This window comes from Periplaneta americana, chromosome 15 (genome assembly GCF_040183065.1).
Source record: "Periplaneta americana isolate PAMFEO1 chromosome 15, P.americana_PAMFEO1_priV1, whole genome shotgun sequence".
Lineage (NCBI taxonomy): Eukaryota > Metazoa > Arthropoda > Insecta > Blattodea > Blattidae > Periplaneta > Periplaneta americana.
In genome coordinates, this window is record NC_091131.1 from 40,335,236 (window position 1) to 40,362,144 (window position 26,909).

General features: G+C 34.0%; 1 protein-coding gene across 2 annotated transcripts in view; it reads left to right on the forward strand.

Moving 5' to 3' along the window:
- LOC138714804 (facilitated trehalose transporter Tret1-like) overlaps positions 1–26,909 on the forward strand; it is a 328,031-nt gene that overhangs the window by 80,975 nt on the left and 220,147 nt on the right. Inside the window, exon 2 of one of the 2 annotated variants that reach the window (XM_069846952.1) lies at positions 20,526–20,616. The exons of the other annotated variant lie outside the window; for it this stretch is intronic. The gene's annotated coding sequence lies outside the window, so the exon portion shown is untranslated. The remainder of the gene's footprint in view (positions 1–20,525; positions 20,617–26,909) is intronic. 2 annotated transcript variants of the gene reach the window in all.

Below are 26,909 nucleotides of genomic sequence, written 5' to 3' on the forward strand. Positions count from 1 at the left end.
GATAAACCCAGGAAAATCGTTCCATCATCCAAAAAGAAGACTTCGTGATTTTTGGAAAGGGGGACCATAAGCCCAACCTTTATGCAATATTTAAATTAACTCCTTCATAAATGTGATTCGTAATCATCATTATCATTATCCATTTAAATTAAAACAGACGCTGGTACAGACACTCATTCTACCTCACTTCGATTATTGCGACGTTTTGTTCAGTGATCTCAGGATTGATTCCGCTCAGAAACTACAGCGTGTTCATAACGCGTGCGTCCGCTTCATTTGTAACGTTCGATACTACGATCATATCTCACCTTCTTTCGAGAAGTTATCATGGCTTAGGTTACATGAGAGGAGAAATCTGCACTCACTTTCTCTCTTATATCGAATTATGCACTCTTCATCCCCCTATTATTTATTCGCTCGTTTTCATACTCCCTCTCGTTTTCATAATATTAATACTCGATCACAACGCGATAACACGCTAGAAATCCCACTTCACACATCATCTCTGTATTCCTCATCTTTCACTGTTGCTACCTCTCGTCACTGGAACTCTCTGCCGCCTGAAGTCAAGGGATGCCGAACATTGAAATTTTTCAAATCCAATTTAGAAAATTATCTTATGACGAGTTGCCAAACTAACTTACTATTGTGACAAGTGTTGTATTGCATGTTTCCACGTATTCACCTTTTTTATGTTCTAGTGATATTTAACTTATTTTATATTTTTGTTTCCATATTTTCCGATAATGGTATATCTATAATGTGATAAGTTGAGCTATATATAATCATAATTTTCCTTACTGTGTGTACTTCAAAATATTGTATTCATTGTATGCATGTACTGCACTATTTTATTATTACTATTAGTATTATTATTATCATTATCATTATCATTATTATTACTATTATTATTACTATTCTTATTTTTTATCATTATTATTATTATTATTATTATCAATAATTGTCTTATTTTTTATACTTTATACTTTGTATGTCTCATTTATTTTGACCTGCTGTTCACATTTTATTATGCTTTTTTCTTTCTTTCTCTATGTTATATATTATGTCTGAGTTTTACTTACTTGTTGTTTACATTTTATTATTATTATTATTATCTTATTCAGTTTTATGTGTAAAATTGTAGAGTACTTTGTAAATTTGTAGTGTTTTTTGTAACGCAGTTTTACTCCTGGTTGAGTGTTAGAGAAGGCCGTATGGCCTTAACTCTGCCAGGTTAAATAAATCATTATTATTATTATTATTATTATTATTATTATTATTATTATTATCCACGGCAGTAGTCTGCGTTTTAGAATTGAACGATGTTCACGAATCGAGGCTGCAAGCCAAGTGTAGAAAACCTCCGAACGAAATAAAATCATTATTAACATGTATGTCGTACACTATTTTTAGACAGACATTCAGTATTTATAAATACATAACATAAATTAATAATTTATTACTTGAAGTTGCTAGACGTGCTACGTAGGGAAAATGTATTAACTGTCGTAAAAGGATTGATCCACATGACAAATAGTGTTGCATTGAATCCAACCTTCAAGACGTATTAGTTCTTCTTCTGAAATTGCTGCAATTTTCCTTCTTATATTGTATTTCATTTCTCCCAACGCATGCGCGTTATTCCGAGACATTACAAATACAACCTAACATATCATACAATAGTTTTAACGACTTCTACATTGGACAGACTGGAAGATCATTTCAAACACGTTATAAGGAACATATCACAGCCATAAACACTACAAATAGGGTTACCATGAGAAGAAATTCTATAGGAGGACATGGAATCATAAATAAGAGGACATTTCTGAAAAAAGAGGATTTTTTTTAAATTGGTATGAACAAAATTAAAGATAAAAACAATGGCTCACCTTAGTCAGTTTTCTCACTAGTTTCTGGATCAGTATTACATCTGTAACCTACTTATCGGTGGAGTTCACTTTGTGCACAAGAGCCTGAAGGGACCAACTTAATATATTTGTAACACATAACTATGGAACTGTTCACAGGACATGTTCTTGAAATTATATTTCACCATGATGATACCTCTGACTGTATTCGTTAGCATGCGTTTTCTTTCTTTTGTCCATTGAGCAGATATTAGGGAAAATACTCTCTCAGCATTTCCATCGTGACTTGGGATAAATAAATAGAATTGATACATTTTTAAGAGTTCTGAGAAAGTTTCAATGCTCGCAGAACTATTGGAATTGAAGAATTTGCACCATTGTTTATCTAAACTTAAATCTTTGTCAAAAGTAACTTGATTGGCATATCTTTGTATAACGTATTGCAGAATGAAACTGATAAAATTGCTTACAATCATGAATAGTGACATTTTTAGAGTGTAAGAATTCAGCCGTGGGACTGAAGCCGGATGGTCTATGGCGAGTCCTTGGCATCAACACCTTTGATTTGATTACCCCCTTTGATTTGATTACCTGGTTGGGTTTTTCCGAGGTTTCCCCCACCGAAAAGGCAAATGCCGGGTAATATTTTGGCGAATCCTCGGACCTCATTTCATCTCACTACATCTCGCCAAAATGTAAAAAAAATTGTACAACATTGTAAAAATTGTAGAAAATTACTAAATTGTAAAACTATAAAAATTTGTAAAAATTGTAATTGTAATATTGTAAAATGTTGACATGTTCCACATCTTAAAGCTTCATTGCTCATGTAAGATCTATGGAATAAAATAAATGAATGAATGAATGAATGAATGAATGAATGAATGAATGAATGAATGAATGAATGAATGAATGAATGAATGAATGAATGAATGTCAATAGGTGATCATATTTTATGTTTTTATGTGCTCCAGATTCAACCATTGAAAGTAGTTAAATTATTTCATAGGTTTTCACCATTTGTTTAGATATTCTATGCATAATACCGCACATTATTCAATATTCATATGAGTTCCAGTTGAAATGCGAAATGCCGGACATTTCAAATTTTTTTCAAATGCCTGCCGGACAGGATAAAATGATTTAAAATGAGGGCATGTCCTCCTTTTGCCGTACGGATGGTAACCCTAACTACACAACAATTCAACAACGCAGAATACATCACAAACTCCAACGACAACTACAGCAACATAAACACAGACATTAATAAACTAAAAATTCAATAAGAAACCAGAAACTTGATTAAAACAATACGAAATTTATAGACCTAAAAATACACCCACAACACATCCTAAACACTCAATTGAATTTCAGAATTCACAGCCTCTTCAATATAATCATGAACACATCCCACCATAACAGGGAACCAAAACATGGCGCGGGAACTCACTAGGATTCAGCATATGATGAAAATAACATTGAAACTAGTTAATAAGTTACAATAACATCCTTATTTAAAATGTTAACACAGTGAATTCATTATTTATTAATTTAAATAACTTAATCATTAATCTTCAATCAGTGCCTAAATTAAAATTCTTTATGCTCGACCATGCCGAAATGTAGTAATTATACACCTGGTAGCAGTCTTTTAATGCATGTCATTAAAGTACACCTATTCATTAAAGTACAGGTCTTCAGCCAATCACAAGTCAACTTTGTACCGTTATATCGATTATTCTCGGATATGCAATCGACAGACAATTAGCGAAAAGTCACGGAGGCTGGAAATCCAATACTGTCGCAGAAGATTATGTTCTGTTACTATAATAATTAGCGTTAATTGTAAATAATATTCAAATAAATTCAATTTGTCATCTCGTTTTTCAATTCTAAATCAATTTCCAGGTTATATCAGACTAATGTTCATTCTTATTCTGTGCAAGGTCAATGACATTCGGCCTCGGAAAAAATCAATACTTTCGCGTCTGCGCACATCTCACAATTCAGGTCAGTTCGCACATAACCATAAAAAGACCTAATTTTCAATACTTTCAAGTTAGAAATGTGGTCGAGCATAAAAAGTCGTATGAAACTTGCCTAAATGGTAATTAAGACGCTCGTATGAAAATTATGAAACGAGCGCAAGCGTCATACTTGCGTCTTAATTACTACCATTATAGGCTCGTTGCATAATGTACTATTTTATGCTCGACCATGCCGAAATATAGTAATTATACACCTGGTAGTAGCCCTTTAATGCACCTCATTAAAGTAAAGCTATTCATTATAATTCAGTTGTTCAGCCAATGAGAAATCACCATTGTATCATTATGAAACCGCAAGTATCGATCATTCTCGGATATGCAATCGAAAGACAATTAGCGAAAAGTCACGGAGGCTGGAAATCCAATACTGCCGCAGAAGGTTATGTTCTGTTACTATAATAATTAGCGTTAATTGTAAATAATAATCAAATAAATTCAATTTTTTATCTCGTTTTTCAATTCTAAATCAATTTCCAGGTTATATCAAGATTAATGTTCATGTTATTCTCTAGATTATATCAAGGTCAATGACATTCGTGCCTCGGAAAAAATCAATACTTTCGCGTCTGTGCACATCTCACAATTCAGGTCAGTTCCGCTCCTCACTTACATAACCATAACATGAATACTTATGAATAATTTAAAGTTAGAAATATGGTCGAGCATAAAAAGTCGTATGAAACTTGCCTATAATGATAATTAAGACGCTGGTATGAAAATTATGAAACTCGCTTGCGCTCGTTTCATAAACAAACATACTCGCGTCTTAATTACTACCATTATAGGCTCGTTGCATAATGTACTATTGTGCTTTAGCAATGATAAACTTCTTACTAAGTTTTTAATGTTATGTTTTATTTAACAACGCTCGCAACTGCAGAGGTTATATCAGCGTCGCCGGATGTGCCGGAATTTTGTCCCGCAGGAGTTCTTTTACATGTCAGTAAATTAAATCTACTGACATGAGCCTGTCGCATTTAAGCACACTTAAATGCCATCGACTTGGACTGGGATCGAACCCGCAACCTTGGGCATAGAAGGCCAGCGCTATACCAAATTGCCAACCAGGTCGACTCTTATTAAGTACTCAAAAATACTTTGAGTTTCGATACGAGCCTTGTAATGCCTTTCCATGGATTTCATCAATCCTTTGAAATATTCGAGATATCTGTCGAATTGGTATTAAGAAAATAATCAATTTAATGCAGTCCCGCAAATAAAACAATCGAATGGATTCAAGAGCTTCTTTTCATTATATGAAACATAGGCTACTTGGGTTCAGGAGGCTCATCTAGGGGTGTAGATTAGTAACAGACTTGCTTTAGAGGTAAGCACGTAATTCAGGGTCGTATATTAACAATGGGCAATAAAGCTGTACTGAAAGATGGGTGTCTTAAATTATGTTATTTTCTTTTCTTTAAGAATCAGCCTCTAACAAGAGATGAAAGTAATTCAAGAAATAACCTTATTAAGAGAGAAAAATAAGGTGATTAATGGCCTACAAGATCATTAAATCTTTGTCGCAAACCTTTCAACAGCTCTGTCATTGTAGTGTCGAGGTTGCTTATTGTATTTATATGATACTTTCATTCTGGTTATTTTACAAGCAATAACATGTCATCCACCTGCAAGATCTGTTACTGACGGACAGGAAGTCAAGTCTCCAATCAATCACCATGAGATTTTAATCTCAGTTTATGAGTCGGAAGCAATAATCGATTACTCTGAAATGACCAAGTTGACTCAGCGAAAATGTGTAGATAGATTTCGAGAAGGGACAATTAATTCGAACCGCTGTCCTCCGGAAGAAGGACAGGACACAAGAAAAAAATTAGGCCACGACGTATTCTTCAAAATGTATTCGTATTGCGAATTCATGGTCATGCTTGTTTCTCATTCGTCATGGATTAATCGATAGAGTTCACGGCCTTGGCGAAACACAGATTTATCAGTCGGTAAAAGTAGTGAAAACTGCGCTTGGCATTAAGTACGAGGGCATCATCGTCATTATTTTATAATAAAAATACAATTTTTACATTACTCATAAACCCCATCGTTATTATTGCTGTGTACATATCGGTTTCTAAAGTAATTGATTTACTCCAATAGTTATATTTAAGTTTACGGTGTTATTTTACTATTGTTCACTATTGTTTCTTGCTTAATCAAGAAAAAACTATTTGTAGTAATGTCACGAGAGGTCTGAGATCTGCCGATAAATCTGGGAAATCTCAGACCTCGAGTGACATTTATTAGGACTATTTCGTGAATTAAATAAAAATTTAAATAATATATCCCTAAAATTCGATTACAAAATGTTAATAATTGTATATTAACAAATACTTAACCTATTCAGACATTGTGAAGTTGAAATACTCGTAGATGAATATCGATTATTGCAATATAGAAATTCGATGTTATTATGCAGTAATGCCAATTGCGAAAAGCGAAATACAGGTTTAACATTGTTAATTACATGTACTGCACTTTTCTCTTATTATTATAACAAATACATTTTCATTATCTGCTGAAATCATAATTTAATTTAACAGTAACAGTGGGGACAGCTATATACCAATGCTTATGTATTCACAGTGAGACATGTTGCTACACAGTGAAGCCATCTCTGTATAGATAGGCCTAATTAAAACACGAATTTTATTACGCCATACGAAAGGCAGTTTGATCAAAGACATTATTACTATGCAAGGTCTTTAAGTTTGATATGCGATGATGTTACATAAATTTGAACTTCTATTAATTGTTTAATTTCAATACAAATGTTATAGGCTACAATTTTATAGGTTACGTTAGGCCTACCTGTGGAAGCAGGACCAATGTCAGCTGTGCCTTGGTTCGACCGTTACTTACAATGAGTGCTACACGAAAGCATTTTTTATAGCTCGACAAAAGCATTCTCGCTGTAGTGTGTAACGGAACTAAAGCTGTATCTACACAGTTCAATATTCTAATTGCGTATGCGTGCAATCTGGGAAGAATAGAATCAAGTTCAAAGGTACGTTAAATTAAGATGCATAAATATTTTGTGTCTACATGGTGCGCCGTTTTGAACGTGGTCTTCACTACGTAAATATATTAATTAATATTAAATATCAATCTTGCATTCATTGCTTTAAAGTTGAAAGAAAAGTTTAACCGTGTAGTTGCATCTTAATGTATTCATGATCATCAATTTACGGGGAAACAGTTGGTGACAACGACTAAACAAAAGAACGACCATGCGATAAATTGATAGCGATAAATCTAGCTGCAGAAATTATCGCAAAGTCTGACTGTGATTGGTTGGAATTCAAAATTTCATTACACTTCATTGGTCGAAAATGGAATGACGTCATATAAACGAAATAGTCAACATAACTTTCAGCCTAAATTATCTAATAAATAAGGACAACAGACTCAACTACACAACATTTCTAGGACTTTTTATAGACTCCAGTTTAACATGGGATAAGCACATCGAATACAAATGCACAAAGCTATCAAGAGTTTTATATTTGTTAAAGAAATTAACGACTTGCGTTTCTGAAAATTATTTAAGATGTGCCTACTTTTCTTTCTTTCAGTCGATAATCCGATATGCCCTAATTTTCTGGGGAAATGGAACCAAAATTGGAAGCGTCTTGATTTTACAAAAGAAAGCCATTAGAATTTTATGTAAAGCAAACTATCTGGAACATTGTCGGCCACTTTTCAGACAATCACGGATTTTAACAATCATAAATTTGTATATATATGATCTAGTACTTTACACTCGACAAAATATCGACAATTACTCATTAGTGGCCAATATACATGATCATGAAATTAGAGATAGTGAACAAATTAATATTCCATATTGTAGATTACACAAGAGCAACACAAACTTTTTAATTATCGGGATGAAATTATATAATAAGCTCCCAAGTCAATATTATAAATTACCAATCAATAGCTTCAAAACTAGATTTTACAATTGGTTATTAAATAATCCTTTTTATTTTGTTGCTGAGTTTTTCAACACAAATTTGTATGAAATTGTATTTTAATAAATAAGTTTAATTTGCAATTTAGTTAGTTTTCTTTAATTTAAAAGTTTCAAATTATTTAATGTTTTCATTGTATTATTTAAATTTTACTGTTTCTTTTATTAGTGTTTTTAAAAGTATTTATATGTTTTTCAATGTATTCTGACGAAACCTAAAACTGTATATGTAATGGGCAAATAAATTGAATTGAATTGAATTGAATTATTATGAAATTAAACCAAATAGTTTTATTTCTGCCTTACATACGTGTCACCAAAACATCCGCTAGGGGTGAGCGTACACCCCTTGAATAGTAACTAGTGGACTCATCCTAGCAGCGATCGAGACAGGGACAACACAGTGTTCCAAAAGTCTTTGTGGGGTTTCAGAGGATTATAATATGCTTTGAATGAATAGATGTAGAAATGTAATATTGGTACCAGATTGAAATAAAATTCTCCAAATTTTTCTTCTGTAAGTTTGAGGCACTGAAGGTAACAGAAGACGGTAACAATCTAACAAATGCAACAATTTTCATTCTTGCGATTAATTATACAAGATGAATGTCCAGAGAAAAGTGCAATGTGTTTTATGGCTGGCAAAATTTGAATCTGTGACTCATTAAGCATATCCACAGCAAACTTATACCTTTTATAATAATGATAATCATCTGGATGAAGTGCATGTAACAAATGAAGTTTATGAGTCAGATGAAGACGTTTGTTTAAAGCTCTATGAACTGTTCTTTTCGGAGATCCTAATTATCAGGCACATTTACGAACTGATTTCTTTAGAATCTGAACAAATGATCTTCGGTTGGCTTCTACCGTTTCATCATTTTTGTTGATATTCCAGTACGGTTTTTCTTCAATAGGTTTCCAGTCTCTTTTAACTATCTATCGGTCTATCCCAATGACGAATGTTATTCTCGTGTGGTAATATTCGTTAAATACGCTACTAAATTCACGTCGTACACGAGTCACATATTCAAATTTTGCCACTCACAAAACACATCACACTTTTCTTTGAACATCCATTTTATAAAATTAGGCCGAATGTAACAATGAAAATTATTTCGTTTGTTCGGCTGTTACAGTCTCTTGTTTGCTTCAGTGTCTCAAACTTACAGATGAAAAACTTTGTGAGTTTTATTTTCATCTGGCACCAATATTACATTTATAGAGGAGTAAGAAAAGGGTGCCCATTGTCACCGTCACTTTTTAATGTGTATATGGACGACATCGTGCTAAAGTGGCAGATGGGTTTGAAAGTATATTTTAAAATAAAAAACATGAAGTTAGATACGATACTTTTTGCCGATGATCAGGTTTTAATTTGTGCTTCCGAAGATGACCTACAAATGGCAATATTTAAATTAATCAAAATTAGCAAAGAAAATAGCTTAACTATATCGACTACTAAAACAAAAGTGTTAGCCTTTAGAGGATTAGAAACAATTAGAGCCAAAATCGTGTTGAATGGAAGACTGATAGAACAAATGAATACTTTTAATTATCTGGGCTGCAATATCTCATATGCAAGAAAAGAAGATTTTACAAATAAAATAAACAAATTTAATTATTTCTGTGGGGTAATAAAAAGAACTTTAAAATACACTAGAAAAGAAACAAGATTAAAATTTTATAAAGTTATGGCAGTACCTATGTTACTATACGGCTCTGATTTCTGGATCCTTACTAAATCCGAAGAAAAAAGAATCGAGGTGATAGAAATGGAATTTTTGAGGAGTGCAGCAGGTTATACTCTCTTAGACAAGAAACGCAATGAAGACATCAGACTAGAACTGAATATATTTAATTTAATTGAAAAACTCACAGAATATAGGAATAAATGGAAGCAACACGTTGGAAGAATGACTCAAGACAGTATTCCTAAATTAATATTCGACTACAGACCAACTGGTAAACGAAACATAGGTAGACCCAGAAAAAGAAGGAGTGGATCAGGACAGCACGTTTGCACATCTTTTTATGTTAGATTAGGTTCTTTTCAAACTGAAATGACGAGTGAAGATTTTGTCACAGTTAAAATTACTCTAACCTAACCTAACCGTTTAATATGCATATGTTTTTTTTTTTAACAAAGCAGGGATATCCAGATTGTATATTTTAAATTTTTACATATTTTTCAAGATGGTCAGGAACACTGGAAATATAAGATAAAATACTTTCAAAGCTCCTTTTTATGTCAGGTTAGGTTAGGTTAGGTTAGGTTAGGTTAGGTTAGGTTAGGTTATGTTAGGTTAGAGTAATTTTAACTGTGACAAAATCTTCACTCGTCATTTCAGTTTGAAAAGAACCTAACCTAACATAAATAGGAGATATGCAAACGTGCTGTCCTGATCCACTCCTGGAAAAGATGGCTTCAACAATTTTAAAATTGATATACTTCATGAGACCGGAACGAGCCAAACAAGGCTTAAACCATGTGGTTGATGATGATGATGATGATGATGATGATGATGATGATGATGATGATATTTATTCATTCAAAAAATATAATCCTCTGAAACCGCACCATGACTTTTGGGACACAGTGTAGTAGAAAAAACAGTTAGCTCCTCTCCCCTTTAGGGAATCCTTGATCCGGCACTGCCAACAAATTGTAATTATTCAGTCAGCAATCAAAGCTTCATCCATTTCAGTCACCCGATTATTTAGGGATCGGCGTATACACCGGTGTTAAAGAACTGCATGTTTTATTGCGACAAGTCTATTGGAATGCAGACAATTCCGAATCTTGTCGGCCTCGTACGATAGCCCGTGAACAGAGTCCACGCTGGTCGGTGCAGACAACCTGAGGACAGCAACCTTCTTCCTCCGTGAACGCACCCGTACTCCACTATTCCATTTTCACCGTGTTGTCTCGTAGGCGGTTTAGAAGCAAAGTCATGAAGAAGAACAAGTATACAGACATTTGCTGTTGCGTAGCCGCCTCATATTTCACGGCGTGGGAGGGGGACCCGTCAAACTGGACTTGCTGCATCACATTCCTAACCTGCATCTAAGTCCAGTCAGTTTCCTTTACTGACGAATGTAGGACGGCGATCTGTGTCAAGGACGAGAGTTCGATTCTTATTTCGCGTAAATTCTGCTATGCAAGCTTTTAAATGTCCTGATTACTTTCTTGCACTGCAAGTCCTCCACAATGATTTGTGAGATGCAACGCACGCTGTTCTAAGTCAGTTTTGCGCTGCAGTAGAAAGACGAACTGTCCTGTTTGCAAGCCCTTCCAGTTGCTCTGTGCCAGGGAAAGAGTTTTATCATTCTGCGGTAAGCCCTCGATCTTCAGGGACCGTCCCAATTTGGAGCTAAGTGTCCTATGTCCCGATGAAAATTCGATGATGTTGATGTTCGGGTAAAGGGGATTAAGTCTTTTTTTTTTTTGTGCAGATGGAGTTTTATTCCCCAGGTGAATACGCAAATTAAATCCTACAAGTGGGTGAGGAAAAAAAAAATACTAATATTCTGTGTCTTTTAGTAGTGCAGAAAATTATTTGCAATAAACCAGCCGTGGCGAAAATGTGATCGTGCGCCGAGCCACTGTGTAACCTGCAACATGCATAGCATCTATGGAGGGAGGCGGACACCCGAAGGAGAAGCGAAGCAACTGTCTGACTTATTAACGGATTTTCATTTTCCTTACGTCAAGCACTTAAATATAATTTTATACAGTATAAGATTGCAAACTAATGTTTAGTACGTGTAATGAAGAAAGAAATGAGCAAGAAAACATAGGACACATTATCACAACCTAACATTAACTGTTTTCAGAATGTCTCTGCGACAGAGTTTCAAAATCAGGAATTATGTCACTTACTGCCGGTCGTAGTTGATCACGAATGTATTTGTCTATCAGTCGTGATCTACATTTGGTTTTTACTATTTTCAATGTTGACAATAATTGTTCACAAACTAAGTTGTAGCGAACATGGCTTCAACAGAGCAAGCGAAAGAACGAAGCTTCGGATATTTATTTTTTGAGAAAGATTTGAAAAGTTCAACATTTTGTCAAGTCCTTACATCTAGCTTTCATTTATCATCACATTGTAAATCTGTGAGTTTTAAATTGAAGATCTAACCGCATTATTCGTACATTTGCTGAAAAAGGATCGACGTACAGAGATGATAATGATGATGATGATGATAATAATAATAATAATAATAATAATAATAATAATAATTTATTTATTTATTTTATTGGGTTATTTTACGACCTGTATCAACATCTAGGTTATTTAGCGTCTGAATGAAATGAACGTGATAATGCCGGTGAAATGAGTCCGGGGTCCAGCACCGAAAGTTACCCAGCATTTGCTCGTGTTGGGTTGAGGAAAAACCCCGGAAGAAACCTCAACCAGGTAACTTGCCCCAACCGGGATTCGAACCCGGGCCACCTGATTTCGCGGCCAGACGCGCTGACCATTACTCCACAGGTGTGGAATAATAATAATAATAATAATAATAATAATAATAATAATAATAATAATGTTTCATGAGTCACATGTAGTATAATGTTGTTTTATGTTATACTACAACCGTTTTCGTCGTAATACTTGTGAACAACTCATACATTTAATATTCTCATCATATTGGCAGCAAAAAAATGCGTCCTCCCATCCTACTCGAAACTTTCGTTTTGTAGAGGTACATGGTTTCGAGAGAGACATTGCGACGATACGCCACTTGCAGGTCAGAGACAAATACAAATGGAATGGAGTTTGACTCCAGTGAGTGAGAGGGTGGGGGTTGGGGAGATAGGAAGCAAGAGAAATGCATAGCTATCATTGCGAGCCACAATGTGCACGTGAGTCACATTTTCGCCACGGCTGCAATAAAGTCTAAGTTTAATTTTCATTTATCTCAAAACTTTTTTTTTTACCCAAACACCATCCAACTAATCATAACGCTCAAATGTCCCGGTTTCTGAAGAATTCGTTTAAATAGCGTCTGATAACAAGACGAAGATCATGATCATTGGAGGAAAAATAAATGTGCGAATTCTAAATGAGGGTTGTAGAACAAGTGGACAGCTTCAAATACTTGGGGTGTACTATAAGCAGTAACATGAGCTGCTGCCAGGAAGTCAAAAGGAGGATAGCAATGGCAAAGAACGCTTTTAATAGGAAAAGAAGCATCTTCTGTGGACCTCTGAAAAAAGAACTAAGGAAGAGATTAGTGAAATGCCTTCTGTGGAGTGTGGAATTGAATAAGGCAGAAACATGGACATTACAACGAAGTGAAGAAAAGCGACTAGAAGCATTTGGAATGTACATATGGAAAAAGAATAGATCGTACGAAATGGACAGACAGAATAAGAAGAGTAAGTGTGTCGGAAAGAGGAGATGAAGAAAGAATGGTGCTGAAATTGATCGGGAAGAGGAAAAAAATTGGTTGGATCACTGGATGAGAAGGAACTGCCTACTGAAGGATGCACTGAAAGGAATGGTGAACGGGAGAAAAGTTCGGGGCAAAAGAATATATCAGATGATAGACGACAAGGGGACACTTATGTGAGTTTAAATCTTTTACAATTTTCTTCCAAAATTTATTAATTTTAAACTACATAAACTTTCCTACGATACTCTCATCTGTACAAAATTTGGTACCATTAGGGCTAATAGTTTTGAAATGATAGTTTTTAAATGTATTTTATATTGACGTCATTAAAAAGGCTCCTTGCGACAAAATTTTCACAATTTTTAGTTTAGACCCATATTAGCTCAAAAGCTTCAAAATAGTCATGGGAACATAAATTAATTAGCTTTTTGAGCTCGGTCTAAATAGAGAGTCACAATAAATTTTTAAGTGGATTTTCATAATTTTCACCATTATTTCACTATAGTGTCCCCTTAAGTTATATGGCTCATATGCGGAGACTAAGAGGAAGGCAGAAAATAGGAAAGATTGGGGAATGCTGAGTTTGCAGTCAAAGACGTATCCTTGGCAGAACACTATGAATGAATGAATGAATGAATGAGTAAGTGAATGAATGAGTGAATGAGTGAATGAATGAATGAATGAATGAATGAATGAATGAATGAATGAATGAATGAATGAATGAATGAATGAATGAATGAGCGTTTGTTAAAATCAATTTTACGTTACATGAAATCAAAATGGTGTTAGTTTTATTTCTCTGTCAGTATTATTTTAATAAAAAAAAACAATTTGTGCTGATACCTGCACATTTTAGACTCTTGTTCATACAGACAGGTATTCAGGCTGTCATAAATCTGTACATATATGATGTAGTGTTTATGAAAGAACATTTGCAGGATTTTAACATGAGAAGTCAGATACACAATCATACAACGAGAAATAGGCAATTATTAGATTATTCATTTTGTAGACTTAGTGTGACAAAAAGATATTATAAGTTGATTGGAATCAAATTGTTTAATAACCTTCCTATAAACATTCAGCTTCTTCCTGTTGAAAGTTATAAAACAAAAGTGTATAGTTGGTTAATTAAAAACCCACTTTACTCAATCGATGAATTCTTTGAAATTGATGGTATACATTTTTAAATAATGCAGTTTAAATGTTATGCTTGTTGCTGCTTAGTGTTTTTTTTTTAGTAGTGAGATTTTGATTGAAACTTAGTGGTGAATCAATTAATATTTTAAACTTAAATGTAATAATGAACAGAGCATATTGCATTATTTTACGTGCATTTTTAAGCTTATTATTAATCTTTGTTGTAGTATTCTTAATTAATTATTAAATATATGACAATTAGTACTTGATACTGTCTTTATCTAGTAAATATAGTATACTTTTAACTTTATATTATATAATTTGTAAATATTTACATTATTTTAATAGTTAAACTTTTATGTTTTGTATATCCAAGATTGTAACACTGACAATGTCTATAGCGAAGTTTGTTCGGAAAAGTCCTCACTACATTTACAATCAGATCTCATGCTTAACTGGGGGAGGTGTGACTACATAAATTCTTGTAACAAAGACAGCAGAGCAGGTTTAGCGTGGCTAAGATTGGGGGCATGGAAGGGTAATAAAATTGTCAACGAAAAAGGGGAGCGTCTTTGTCCGCTTTGCAAAGAAAAGGATTCCTATAAACATATTTTATTACTGTGTGTCGAATTGGAACATGTACGGAGAAAATATTTACCACCCTCGATGCTAAGTCAGAATAGGAGTTCGCTTGCATGTCTTGACCTCATGGGGAATAGCGAATGGGAACAAAAGACTGGACTGTTCCTCTTGAAGGCGAGAAAGATTTGAACTGCAGCTGTTGAAGTTTGCGTCGCGAACTGAGGGAGGGATAATAGTATCCACCCAACTGTACACTTTTAGGTCTTTTAGGTTAGGATATATTATATAATGTGTTTTATTGTGCCATTTCCATTTTAATATGTGTGTTCTTTTAGAGAGTAGTTGGATGTAATCATAGGTGTGAGGGGGAACCTACAAAGGAGGACTTGTTTTGGGTACAAAGCACGTACGGTCAGAAGATCCGTGCATTGGATTTTAGACAAAACTATGATAATATAAAATTTGTATGTACAATATTACTCAATAAATCCATCTATCTATCTAGTGAAGTTTTTCATTCAATGACAATAAAGATTATTATTATCATTATCATTATCATTATTATTATTATTATTATTATTATTATTATTATTATTGTGTATATGAATGAGATACAGTCTACAGCAACCATCGATACTAAGAGCGAAGTGTTACGCTGTATCGTACCAACTTGGACAGAGGAAGAGTCAGTCATACGTTGATTTTATTGAGAATGTACATAAGCTCTGTGGAGGTAGATTCAAGTGAGCTTTTCAATAAGTTTGGTTTGACGAAGTCAGTAATTACAGATAATTTACAAATATGGAACATGAATTTCGTTAAACTAAATGAGAAATGGATGCTTGTTTTGAAAGTCCTGAAAGATCAAAACATCTGTTGTTCAATACTTGCCATTGTCATTGAAATCATATTTTGCTTGTCTGGCTCAAACGCCAGAATTGAGAAACTGTTTAGTTCGATGAAGCAATACTGAACGAAAGAGAAAAGAAACATGTCAGGAAGAAGTCTTGGTATTCTAACTTACTTACTTGCAAATGGTTTTTAGAGAACCCGGAGGTTAATTTCCGCCCTCAAATAAGCCCGCTATCGACTCCTATCCTGACCAAAATTAATCTAATCCCTAGCATCATATCCCACCTCCCTCAAATCCATTTCAATATTATCCTCCCATCTACGTCTCGGCCTCCCCAAAGGTCTTTTTCTCTCAGGTCTTCCAGCTAACACTCTATATGCATTTCTGGATTCGCTCATACGTGCTATATATCCTACTCATTTCAAACGTCTGGATTTAATGTTCCTAATTATGTCAGGTGGAGAATACAATGCGTGCAGTTCTACGTTGTGTAACTTTCTCCATTCTCCTGTAACTTCATCCCTTTAGCTCCAAATATTTTCCTAAGCACCTTATTCTGAAACACCCTTAACTCTGTTCCTTTCTCAAAGTGAGAGTCCAAGTTTCACAACCATAAAGAACAGCCGGTAATATAAATGTTTTATAAATTCTAACTTTGAGTATCTTTGAAGGCAGACTGGATATCAAAAGCTTCTCAACCGAATATTAGCAGGCATTTCCATAGCAATACTCTAACACTGAAATATTATTTTGAAATTTCCTGCATAAAAATGTGTGACATCTTGCTTTCAGATAACGTTTTTCCCGAAAAAAAAATACTTTCCAGTGAAAAATATGTGTACTAAATTATTGCAATGCGTTTCATCATTTACGCAGATTTACTGGAATGGAATAAAAGTGTTATCAAGCCTGGAGCATGTTTAAATTTATAGGCCTATATTTTTAGCCTTTTTAAAAATCGCGTGAAGTACTACAGGCACTGTAAATATTTTGTTATCTTTTACTCATTAGAAAGTAGACAACGATACTTTGCCTATTAACGTGTTCTGGTTTTTCTTGGATAAAATATGATAGGCTTATTCTGCGGGTCATTGTATTGGCGTGATTTATACCATTTTTCGAAGATCTGCTTGGGCGTAACTTCGATTTCCTATTGGGCTGATTATCTGGTAGACCAGTCATGTCAACTGATGCCCATAGGCGCAAGCGCGTGCTTTAGAGCTCAGGAGAGCCTGAGCGCTTTACAGCGGAAAGGAGACAGACGAAAGAGGTAGTATATGCCGCTTGGTCGAGCTATATATACAGGGATGGCCAGCACTGATTCAATAGATAAAGGGAAGAGAACTTATTAGAACTGCGTCCATGTTAATTTTTAGATTTGTCTGAGAAATATAATTGCATTACAAGAATGTAAGTTTTAATTTTAATGCTCATTTTTCACAAGCTTGGTTTTTATTCAAAAGGAATATTTTCTCACCTTTTTACAGAAAAGTGAAATTTTCAGATATGTTTATTTAGTAGCTTCACAGGTACTGAAACAATGTTTTCGTAAATCTAATAACTTGTATCGTAAATACGTTTTACTGGAGATAATGTATTGAAAATTTTGGAAACATTCGCATGGAAAATGTTTGTAAGGAAATGAATAAAATTAACAAAGCAACTACTGTTACATCATAAACAAAAGATATGTACCCATGTGTTGTAAAAACGTCAGCTCTATAGCTTTAGCAGATTTCGAGAAAATAATTTAATATCCTGATGACAGAAAGTTGCGCACCAGTATCACCTTAAAAGCATAATGCGATAAGAGTTTTGTTATGTAATATTGGTAACAGTTATCTCTTTCTTTGGGATATCACTTGCTTTATGAATGATGTGTTTTACTACTATTCAATTTATGTGAATATTCCTTCTTAACTCTTTATTATGTTATTAAAGTTTAAAATACAACTGCAATATTAAGAAATTAGTGTTAATACTTTTTTTCACAGAATGTATAGAAAATATCAAACAAAGAAGCCATATAAAAATAACGACATAAAATTTCACGTTCTGTTTGAAGTTTGTGCACCACTGTTTTCTTAATCCAACAGGCTGCTTATTCATATACTGTACATAATCCTTTCTCCTTCCATACCTAGGGTTTGGTGCCCTCGCACGTCGTCAAGGTAGAAAAATGCGCTTGCTTTGACATCACTGTGGTAGAATATTTTCCGAGTTCTCCAACTATAAACAAATGTTAGGTAATCACACGACGAATTCTAGATTGTATATCGCCAAAATATCGTCTCACTATCACCAAATCCATCGAAGCAGTTGATCATTTGGCAGGCTCTGATTTCATCCCCGGCATTGACTTTTAATCGTATACGACAAACTCGCAGCGAAAGGAAAGCTTGTTGATTCTATTCATCCCATTCACTTTGACTGCAACATGAGTAAACATACATGTATATATGTCTGTCTGTTGTATGTCAGTGATGGACTAATTTTATATTGAATATTAAATGTGTCATTTCATTTCATTAAATAATCCAGACCTAAGCAATTTACACATTCTTAAGTTTAAAAATAAAGTGAAAATGTTTGTATGATATTGATAAATTTTATTATTTTTTTAAGTGTTACTAGCATTATATGGTACTAATTTTTATTGTATTTATCTGATGCATGTAACCTATAAGATAAAACATTTTAATAAATATAAATAGATCAATTTCTTAATTAATACGGTAACAGTGTATATCTCCAATAAATGATTTCTTCGCATCGCCACAGATACACTTGATTGTACTTGTCACTATCTCTGTCACTAGAGAGTTCTTGAAATTTATATTTTCCCCGCCATTCATAAAATATTTTGATATGACACCTCTTGCACAAAAGGGGAGATCTATAACTGAAACTTGATTAATATATTTCAGTATTATTTGTATTTATCCTGGTAATAATGAACAGTTTGACTCGTAGACATTTTGTTTTTGCAGCATTAACTTCGCATGATTTTACGAGAAGATTAGAAGAGAACGGCAGTTACGTAGACTTTCAGCTCCCCACTACTACCATTAATGCACAACACAATGTCAATACGGCGGTTGCTGTCGTCTGCGATACATCGAACTTTTCTGTTGATTTTCAAGTTTGGCATTTTTTCCGGTTATTATATGCTTATTTAAGTTGTGTTAACTCTCGCTAGTGATTTTATATTTTATTTTATCCGTCTTAAGTATTTATTTTATTATTGTAAATATTTTTGTTTTATCATTATTATTATTATTATTATTATTATTATTATTATTATTATTATTATTATTATTATTATTGAATAATTTTGTATTACTATCTTTGTATCATCTCCGTCACGATTATATTATTATTATTATTATTATTATTATTATTATTATTATTATTATTATTATTGTTACTATTATTTCTATCATCAGCATTATTATTTGATCTCTGTAAAATTTATTTAGACTACTGGACTGTACCCGAGCACGAGCATATGCTCATTTCGGGTATCTATTCATATGTATTCATTTCAAATGTAAATTGTAAATAAATTTGAATTTCGGACAAGTAACGTAATTGAACGGGTTACATCAGCTTCTTGTCTATGCGGATGACGTGAATATGTTAGGAGAAAATCCACAAATGATTAGGGAAAACACGGAAATTTTACTTGAAGCAAGTAAAGCGATCGGTTTGGAAGTAAATCCCGAAAAGACAAAGTATATGATTATGTCTCGTGACCAGAATATTGTACGAAATGGAAATATAAAAATTGGAGATTTATCTTTCGAAGGGGTGGAAAAATTCAAATATCTTGGAGCAACAGTAACAAATATAAATGACACTCGAGAGGAAATTAAACGCAGAATAAATATGGGAAATGCGTGTTATTATTCGGTTGAGAAGCTTTTATCATCTAGTCTGCTGTCAAAAAATCTGAAAGTTAGAATTTATAAAACAGTTATATTACCGGTTGTTCTGTATGGTTATGAAACTTGGACTCTCACTCTGAGAGAGGAACATAGGTTAAGGATGTTTGAGAATAAGGTGCTTAGGAAAATATTTGGGGCTAAGAGGGATGAAGTTACAGGATAATGGAGAAAGTTATACAAAGCAGAACTGCACGCATTGTATTCTTCACCTGACATAATTAGGAACATTAAATCTAGACGTTTGCGATGGGCAGGGCATGTAGCACGTATGGGCGAATCCAGGAATGCATATAGATTGTTAGTTGGGAGACTGGAGGGAAAAAGACTTTTGAGGAGGCCGAGACGTAGATGAGAGGATAATATTAAAATGGATTTGAGGGATATGATGGTAGAGACTGGATTAATCTTGCACAGGATAGGGACCGATGGCGGGCTTATGTGAGGGCGGCAATGAACCTTCGAGTTCCTTAAAAGCCATTTGTAAGTAAGTAATGTAAATGATATTATTGAACTATGAAATGCACAATAACAACACAATACAAGCTACAGGATGTCCATATGAAACCTTTGCAACTTCAGATACACATAACAAATTATTGAGACACGATATCAGGATGCAGTTTTCTTCATGTTAGTCAGAAACTGTCAAAGTTTTTATGGGAATTTTGTTAGGTTGCTGAAATGTTTTTTTGATTGCAGGTATGAATTTTGGTGAAATCTGACACTGAAGGAGATGTGGATATCTCAGGAGATGGCTTGAAGTGAATCCTGGTTTATCGAGACACGATCAGTAAGTCCTATAAGTCTATTCGCAGTGCCGCCAGGGAATTGGACTTACTGCATTTGACTGTCCACAAAGTCCTTTACAAGAATCTGAGCCTGTACGCATACAAAGTTAAGGTAGTGCAAGCTCTTTAGCCAGATAATCAGAATTTTCAGTGTTGGTTAGGAACATGTAGGGGAGACTCGGCTAATTACGCAATATTAAGAAGTAAATCTATCATATTTTTTATCAAAATGTTGATTGAAAAATATTATCAAGGTATGTGGACAAATCCTTTCATTACTAAATGAGATAAAGAGACCTATTAAAATGCAAATATATTTAGTTGTACATACATTACAGTTGAAAAAGAACAACTCGGGTAATTCCGCAACAGTGCGGATAAATCCGCACTAGGACTTGGCTAATTCCGCAGTCTTAAATAATTATTAAATACATTATGAAAGTAACATAAAAGGAACAATTTATATGTAACAATGCTCACTTTCTTCACAGCTGTGTAGCAAAACACGAAAAACAGCCAACTTTCGATGTTTCACTGTATTGCCGACAGAGGTGTCGACCAATATCCTTGATTTTTATCTATAGCACTGCAGAGGACATGCCTCCTGTTGACAGCCTCTCAAAACGTTAACGCTGTTGTAAAGCTGCAGTAAAATCATATAATAATAATAATAATAATAATAATAATAATAATAATAATAATAATAATAATGATGATGATGATTTATTTTAGCTGGCAGAGTTAAGGCCGTAAGGCCTTCTCTTCCACTCAACCAGAAAAAAGTATATTTGGGTCTGTCCACGAGAAAGTGTCCTGTTTTCGTGAAAAATAAAAGTATGAATGTTGGATCTTACTTCAATTAAAATTGAAGTCAAGGCATTGAAGTTAATATTCTTGGCACTAAAAGTGATTATATTATCTTATTTATATAGGTTTTCATGCATATATGCCAAGATGAAATAGCATCGAAAAAATCCCTAAATAAGATATATATTTGCAAGATTATTGAACATAAAAGTTTTGTAGTATTGAATAATTTTTTCACATTAATCAGTTCTTGGCATCTTTAACTGTGGTTTATGAGACAGGATTTCTTATTTCGTCACCAATTATTAAGAAAAATTGTATCCTTAATTGAGATCATCTTCTTTGTCCGGATACTAACGAAATTTTAGAAAAATTACAATAAAATCCTGTACACTGCAGCCATCTCCAGGACACGTCTAAATCTGCTAGTGTTACTGTTGCTCTAGAGGTGGGAATAGCTGTCAAGGTTTTAATATCCCTCAGTGCATCACAAAATAGTTCTCTATTGTGTCCAGATACTAAAACAACAACTGATCCTTGAAATCATTTTGTTACCTGCAGTGTAAGTTTCTGTTTCTGTGGTGACTTATGCATTGGTCGTAGTAAATTCGCAGAATTACGTCCCTCACAAGTGAATACATACCGTGACATTCCTCACAATGTGTGTGTTTGTTGGTACCACGAGAACTTCGAAAATCTACAAGTATTGGTTTCACAATATCTTTCTAGTTTGTTCACTCCATTGTTTGTGACCCAAGTGATAAGAACTGTATGAATTACAATTGTGCTGTGTGTAAATCAAAGTTTATCAGCCTGAAGATTTCCTGAATGACGAAAAATGTAGCCTTCAAGTGCAGTATCGCCAGTGGACAATGGTTGACAAGCGGTATGAAGACATTCATTGGAGGAAGGATTAAATGATGCCATTGATGAATTGAAAGAGCAGTTACCATTCTTCATGACTCACATTTTTAATCAAGAGTAATCACAAAGATGCTTTAAGACTATCAGGAATATGTCTTAAGTGAAAATGTTGCGATGCAAGTGGATTTCGCAGAGAACTATTCTTGCAACTATCAAGACGAGAATACAATCTGCATATTGGTCGAATCGCCAAATAGCGCTGTTTACTGCTATGGTATGGTATGGAAAAGATACATGGAACAGTTATGTAGTAGTTTCTGACAACATATCACATGATAGATATTGTGTTGACACGTTTCTGCGAGCTATACTGAGCAACCATGGCGAAAAGAATCTTCTGTTAAAATATCTGCGTGTATTATCAGATGGAGCTGCATCGCAGTTCAAACATAAATACAATTTTGCCAATATTACTCCTTTGAAAGATGATTTCAATCTGAAAAGTCTCAAACGGACATTTTTTTTCCTGCATCATCTCACGGGAAAGGTGCTGTAGATGGTATTGGAGCAGTGGCAAAGCTCATGTTTGGAACAACGTACGCTCGCAGAAAACATTGCTTCGTAATACTACTTCCATGAATTCTGCAAAAATCTCACTATTTCTACTATTTCTGTGCCTACAACTAAAACTGAATCTTGTAAGACGAACCTTGATCAAAAGTAGGAAACCATAATTACAGTTAAAGGTACACAAAAAATTCACCAGGTGACTGCTCTTTCCCCTTATGTTATTGGCTTTAAATATCATTCAGTGGAATCAGAAACTAATCTGAAGGTTGTAAATATGAGAATCTAAAATATTGAAAGGAATAAGGGAAAAACAGAATGTATCATTTCAAGTTTGGTCACATTCATTTAAATTCAAAATTGTTTATAACTATTTTGGTTAATTATTGTCTTTCTTGCACATAATAAATTTTCTGTAATTCCAAAGGCTGATTTAAAGATTTACTTAGTGTAACACGAACATTATTTACTGCATTTGTTTTCGGGTATTAATATTTGTCCTGATACTAACGTCCAGATACTAACAAGCGGAACTTTGTAGCTATTAATATTTCACAATAATGCAGTTATTGGAAGATAAAATAGATATGCTTAATTATAAAACAGGTGTTGTATAAGTGTTCCCTGATAATGAATACATTAATAAATCATTACAATGAGGAGAGATTTCACCGTAATTTATGAACCACTTTATCTTACCAAGTTCCTTGTCCAGATACTAACGGAAGATACATGTGTGTTTTATTCAATATACAAGTGGGAAAATGTTAATGAAAGAACTAAAAATACAAGATGGATAAATAGTTAACAGATTCATACCAGAAACTTTGTTGTTTAATTTATATACTGTATGTGATATCAAGTTTTGTAATTGAAATATCTGAGAAATGTCCGGATACTAACGCTGGACAGACCCATATACATATGCATGAACTTACAAAGAATTCAACAATTTGTTTTAGATGAGAGTTACATGTATACAAGAATTATTTACGAATTAATCAACAAAATACTATGAACTCTTAATTAAACACTGAAATAAACTGTGTAGCATAATTTAGCTAAAATACATAGAATGTTAATATATTTCAAATAATATTAGATAATAGAAAGAGATTATTATGAGACAATTTTGAAACTACAGCACTATCAGGATGATGTCTAAAGAAAGAAGTAACAATGTAGTCAGTGATACTTTAAATCAGTATGATTGGAGTGAAATGCTTATAAGGTTATATTTAAGCTGTTTTTAAAGGTGTCTATTGTCTTGCAGCTCCTAATACTTTGTGACAAGGAATTCCATTGACGCGAGGTGGATACTGTAAATGATGATGAATAACAAGATGTTCTCTGAAGAGGTATACTTAGCGTGCCACAGATAAGTGATCTGGTATTTACGTCGTGGTTAGAGTATAGATAGGAGAAACGAGACGAAAGGTAATTTGGTGTTGAGGTGTGCAGAATTCGAAAGAGTAAAGACAAAGAGTGTAAAGTTCTGCGTTTTTTAAGTCGGAGCCACGAAAGACTTGCGAAGGACCGTGATATGTGATCATATCATCGGATGTTGCACACGTATCTGACGCACATATTCTGAGCTCGCTGTAACTTGACTGACAGTTCAGAACTTAGGTCACTTAACAAAACGTCACAATAATCGAAGTGCAGCATTACTAGGGTTTGTACTAGGGTAAGTTTTAGTTACTGGGGCAAGAAGTTTCTCAAGCGACTCAAACAGTGAATGGAGGAACAGATTTTTTTTTTTTATAGTTTCTTTAACTTGAAAATTCCAACTTAGATTATTATGAAAAAAGAAGCCAAGATTTTTTACGACAGATGAATAAGGGATTAGCGTGTTGTTAAGGGTAACAACTGAAATATTACTGTTATTAAGGGAGTTAACTAAACGCTTATGTCCAATAATTATAGCTTGAATCTTACTTGGATTAAGTGCGAGTCCGAAATTGGCCGCCCAAGTGGAGACAGTGGCTAGGTCACAATTCAACTTGTCAATCGATTCATTGATCGTATTGGGTCTGGAATGTATGTAAAGTTGTAGGTCGTCGGCATAGGGGTGATATCGGCACTATATGCACTACTGCGGAATTACCCGTACTGCGGAATTAGCCGAGTTTGCCCTACAAACGCATTCAGGAGCAAACAGCCAAGGTGGATTAAAACGCCCGATAAAATTAAAGTGAAATATTGTAATGGACTGGTATGACGATGACGTCATCGGACTGTAATTAGTGGTCGCTGTCTGCACACGCAGTTGTCCCTGACCCAACGTGCGGCGAGTGCTGGAGATGGTATCGTCGAAAGAAGATGAGCTTTCCTGCACAATAACCCATTGTAATGACAGTGCTTGGTGACAAGTATGAATGCCTCTTGCTTACATCTTCCCGCCACGAACACTAAGGTTAAGATCACGGCTAATGAGACAGAATCCTTCTCACTGCAACAGCGGAATACGCACGTGTCTGTGCCAACCCACTTAAGGGGTTAGGTACAGCTTACAGCAGTAAAATTTTAGAAATATTCAACATTTTTTTCCTCCATTACTGTATCTACTAATGAAAATTAGTATGTGTAAAACACTATCCTTCTGCTATATGAAAAATGTATTTTTACGATTTAAAAAAATTATTTGCATTTTTTTTTTCAAAATTCAGTTCACTGTGCAGTGATGAAGCTTTTCCCACATAACTCAGAAACTATACAACATTCTGTGATGAACTTTTTGTGTGTATTTATGCATGTCATATCTACTATATGGTGCAAGATCACTTCTCTATCTTTGATAGATTGTCTGATAAAAAATAAATTCATTAAAAAACGGTCAAATATCAGTATTTTCTTCTAACACAAAATTAAAAATATATATATATTTATTAAATAATGTAGTTGAAAGAGCATGATACTGTAAACACAAGTTTCAACAATAAAATAAAAGGAAGAGAGTATGAAAAAGTTCACAAGTTTATGAGTTATGAGGGAAACGCTTCATCACTGCACAGTAAACTGCCACCATATTGAATTTTGAAAAAAAAAATGATTTTTTTAAATCGTATATATATATATATATATTGTATAGCAGAAGGACAATGTTTCACACATACCAATTTTCATTATTGTACAAGATACAATAATGGAGGAAAAAAATGTTGATATTTCCAAAATTTTACTTCTGTAAGCTGTACCTAACCCCTTAAAGCGGTGCCCAACCTTTTTTGACTGACGACACACTTTACTGAACGCCCACGATATCGCGACACACTTATTTGTTTATTATTATTATTATTATTATTATTATTATTATTATTATTATTATATTAATAACAACGAGTGCTTTTCTTCTGGAGAAAAAGTTAGTGGATCTCTATGTAGAATAGTTTATAGCGGACGGGGAGATGATAATTTCGTTAGATGAGTTTTCAAAAATCATAATAAAAATCTTTTATCGGACATCCTGCATAGATAGGTTGGGATTTTTGTCACATACCTTTTTTTGTTTTTTCTATTACTATTCAAGTTGCTGCTTGCTTCTTTAGAATTTTCGATTGCGTATTAACATTGACCTATCTACAACACCGGATGCTCTACACTACATAGAAGTTATCAGCGCTGGAATGGCGTTCCGGCACCTTTTTGTTGGATTCTTCATCATGGAACCAAAAAATGTGTGAATAACTATGTTTTTAATTTAATATAATATTTCTTTGAAATCCGCTTAGACCTTGAAAGTCTTAGTTGGACGAAAAGGAGGTTAAAAACGACAAAATATCCGTGCAGTGAACAATAATCATGTCTTCTACAACACAGGTTCCAGCAACCTAAGAAATTTAATTAATGAAAAAGGTCATTCAATGTCCTTTGCAGTGCCCATGATCTGGAAGAAGCCAAGCATCAGTATAAATGACTGCTACTGTTCAATGATTGCCCTATCAATCAGGAAATTTGTAAGAAGAAGAGCGGACAGTGGTCTATTCTAACATTCCGTCTTCCATACGTCCAACACCAGATGGTGAGGACTGCCAACACCTGAACCACAAAAAGAATA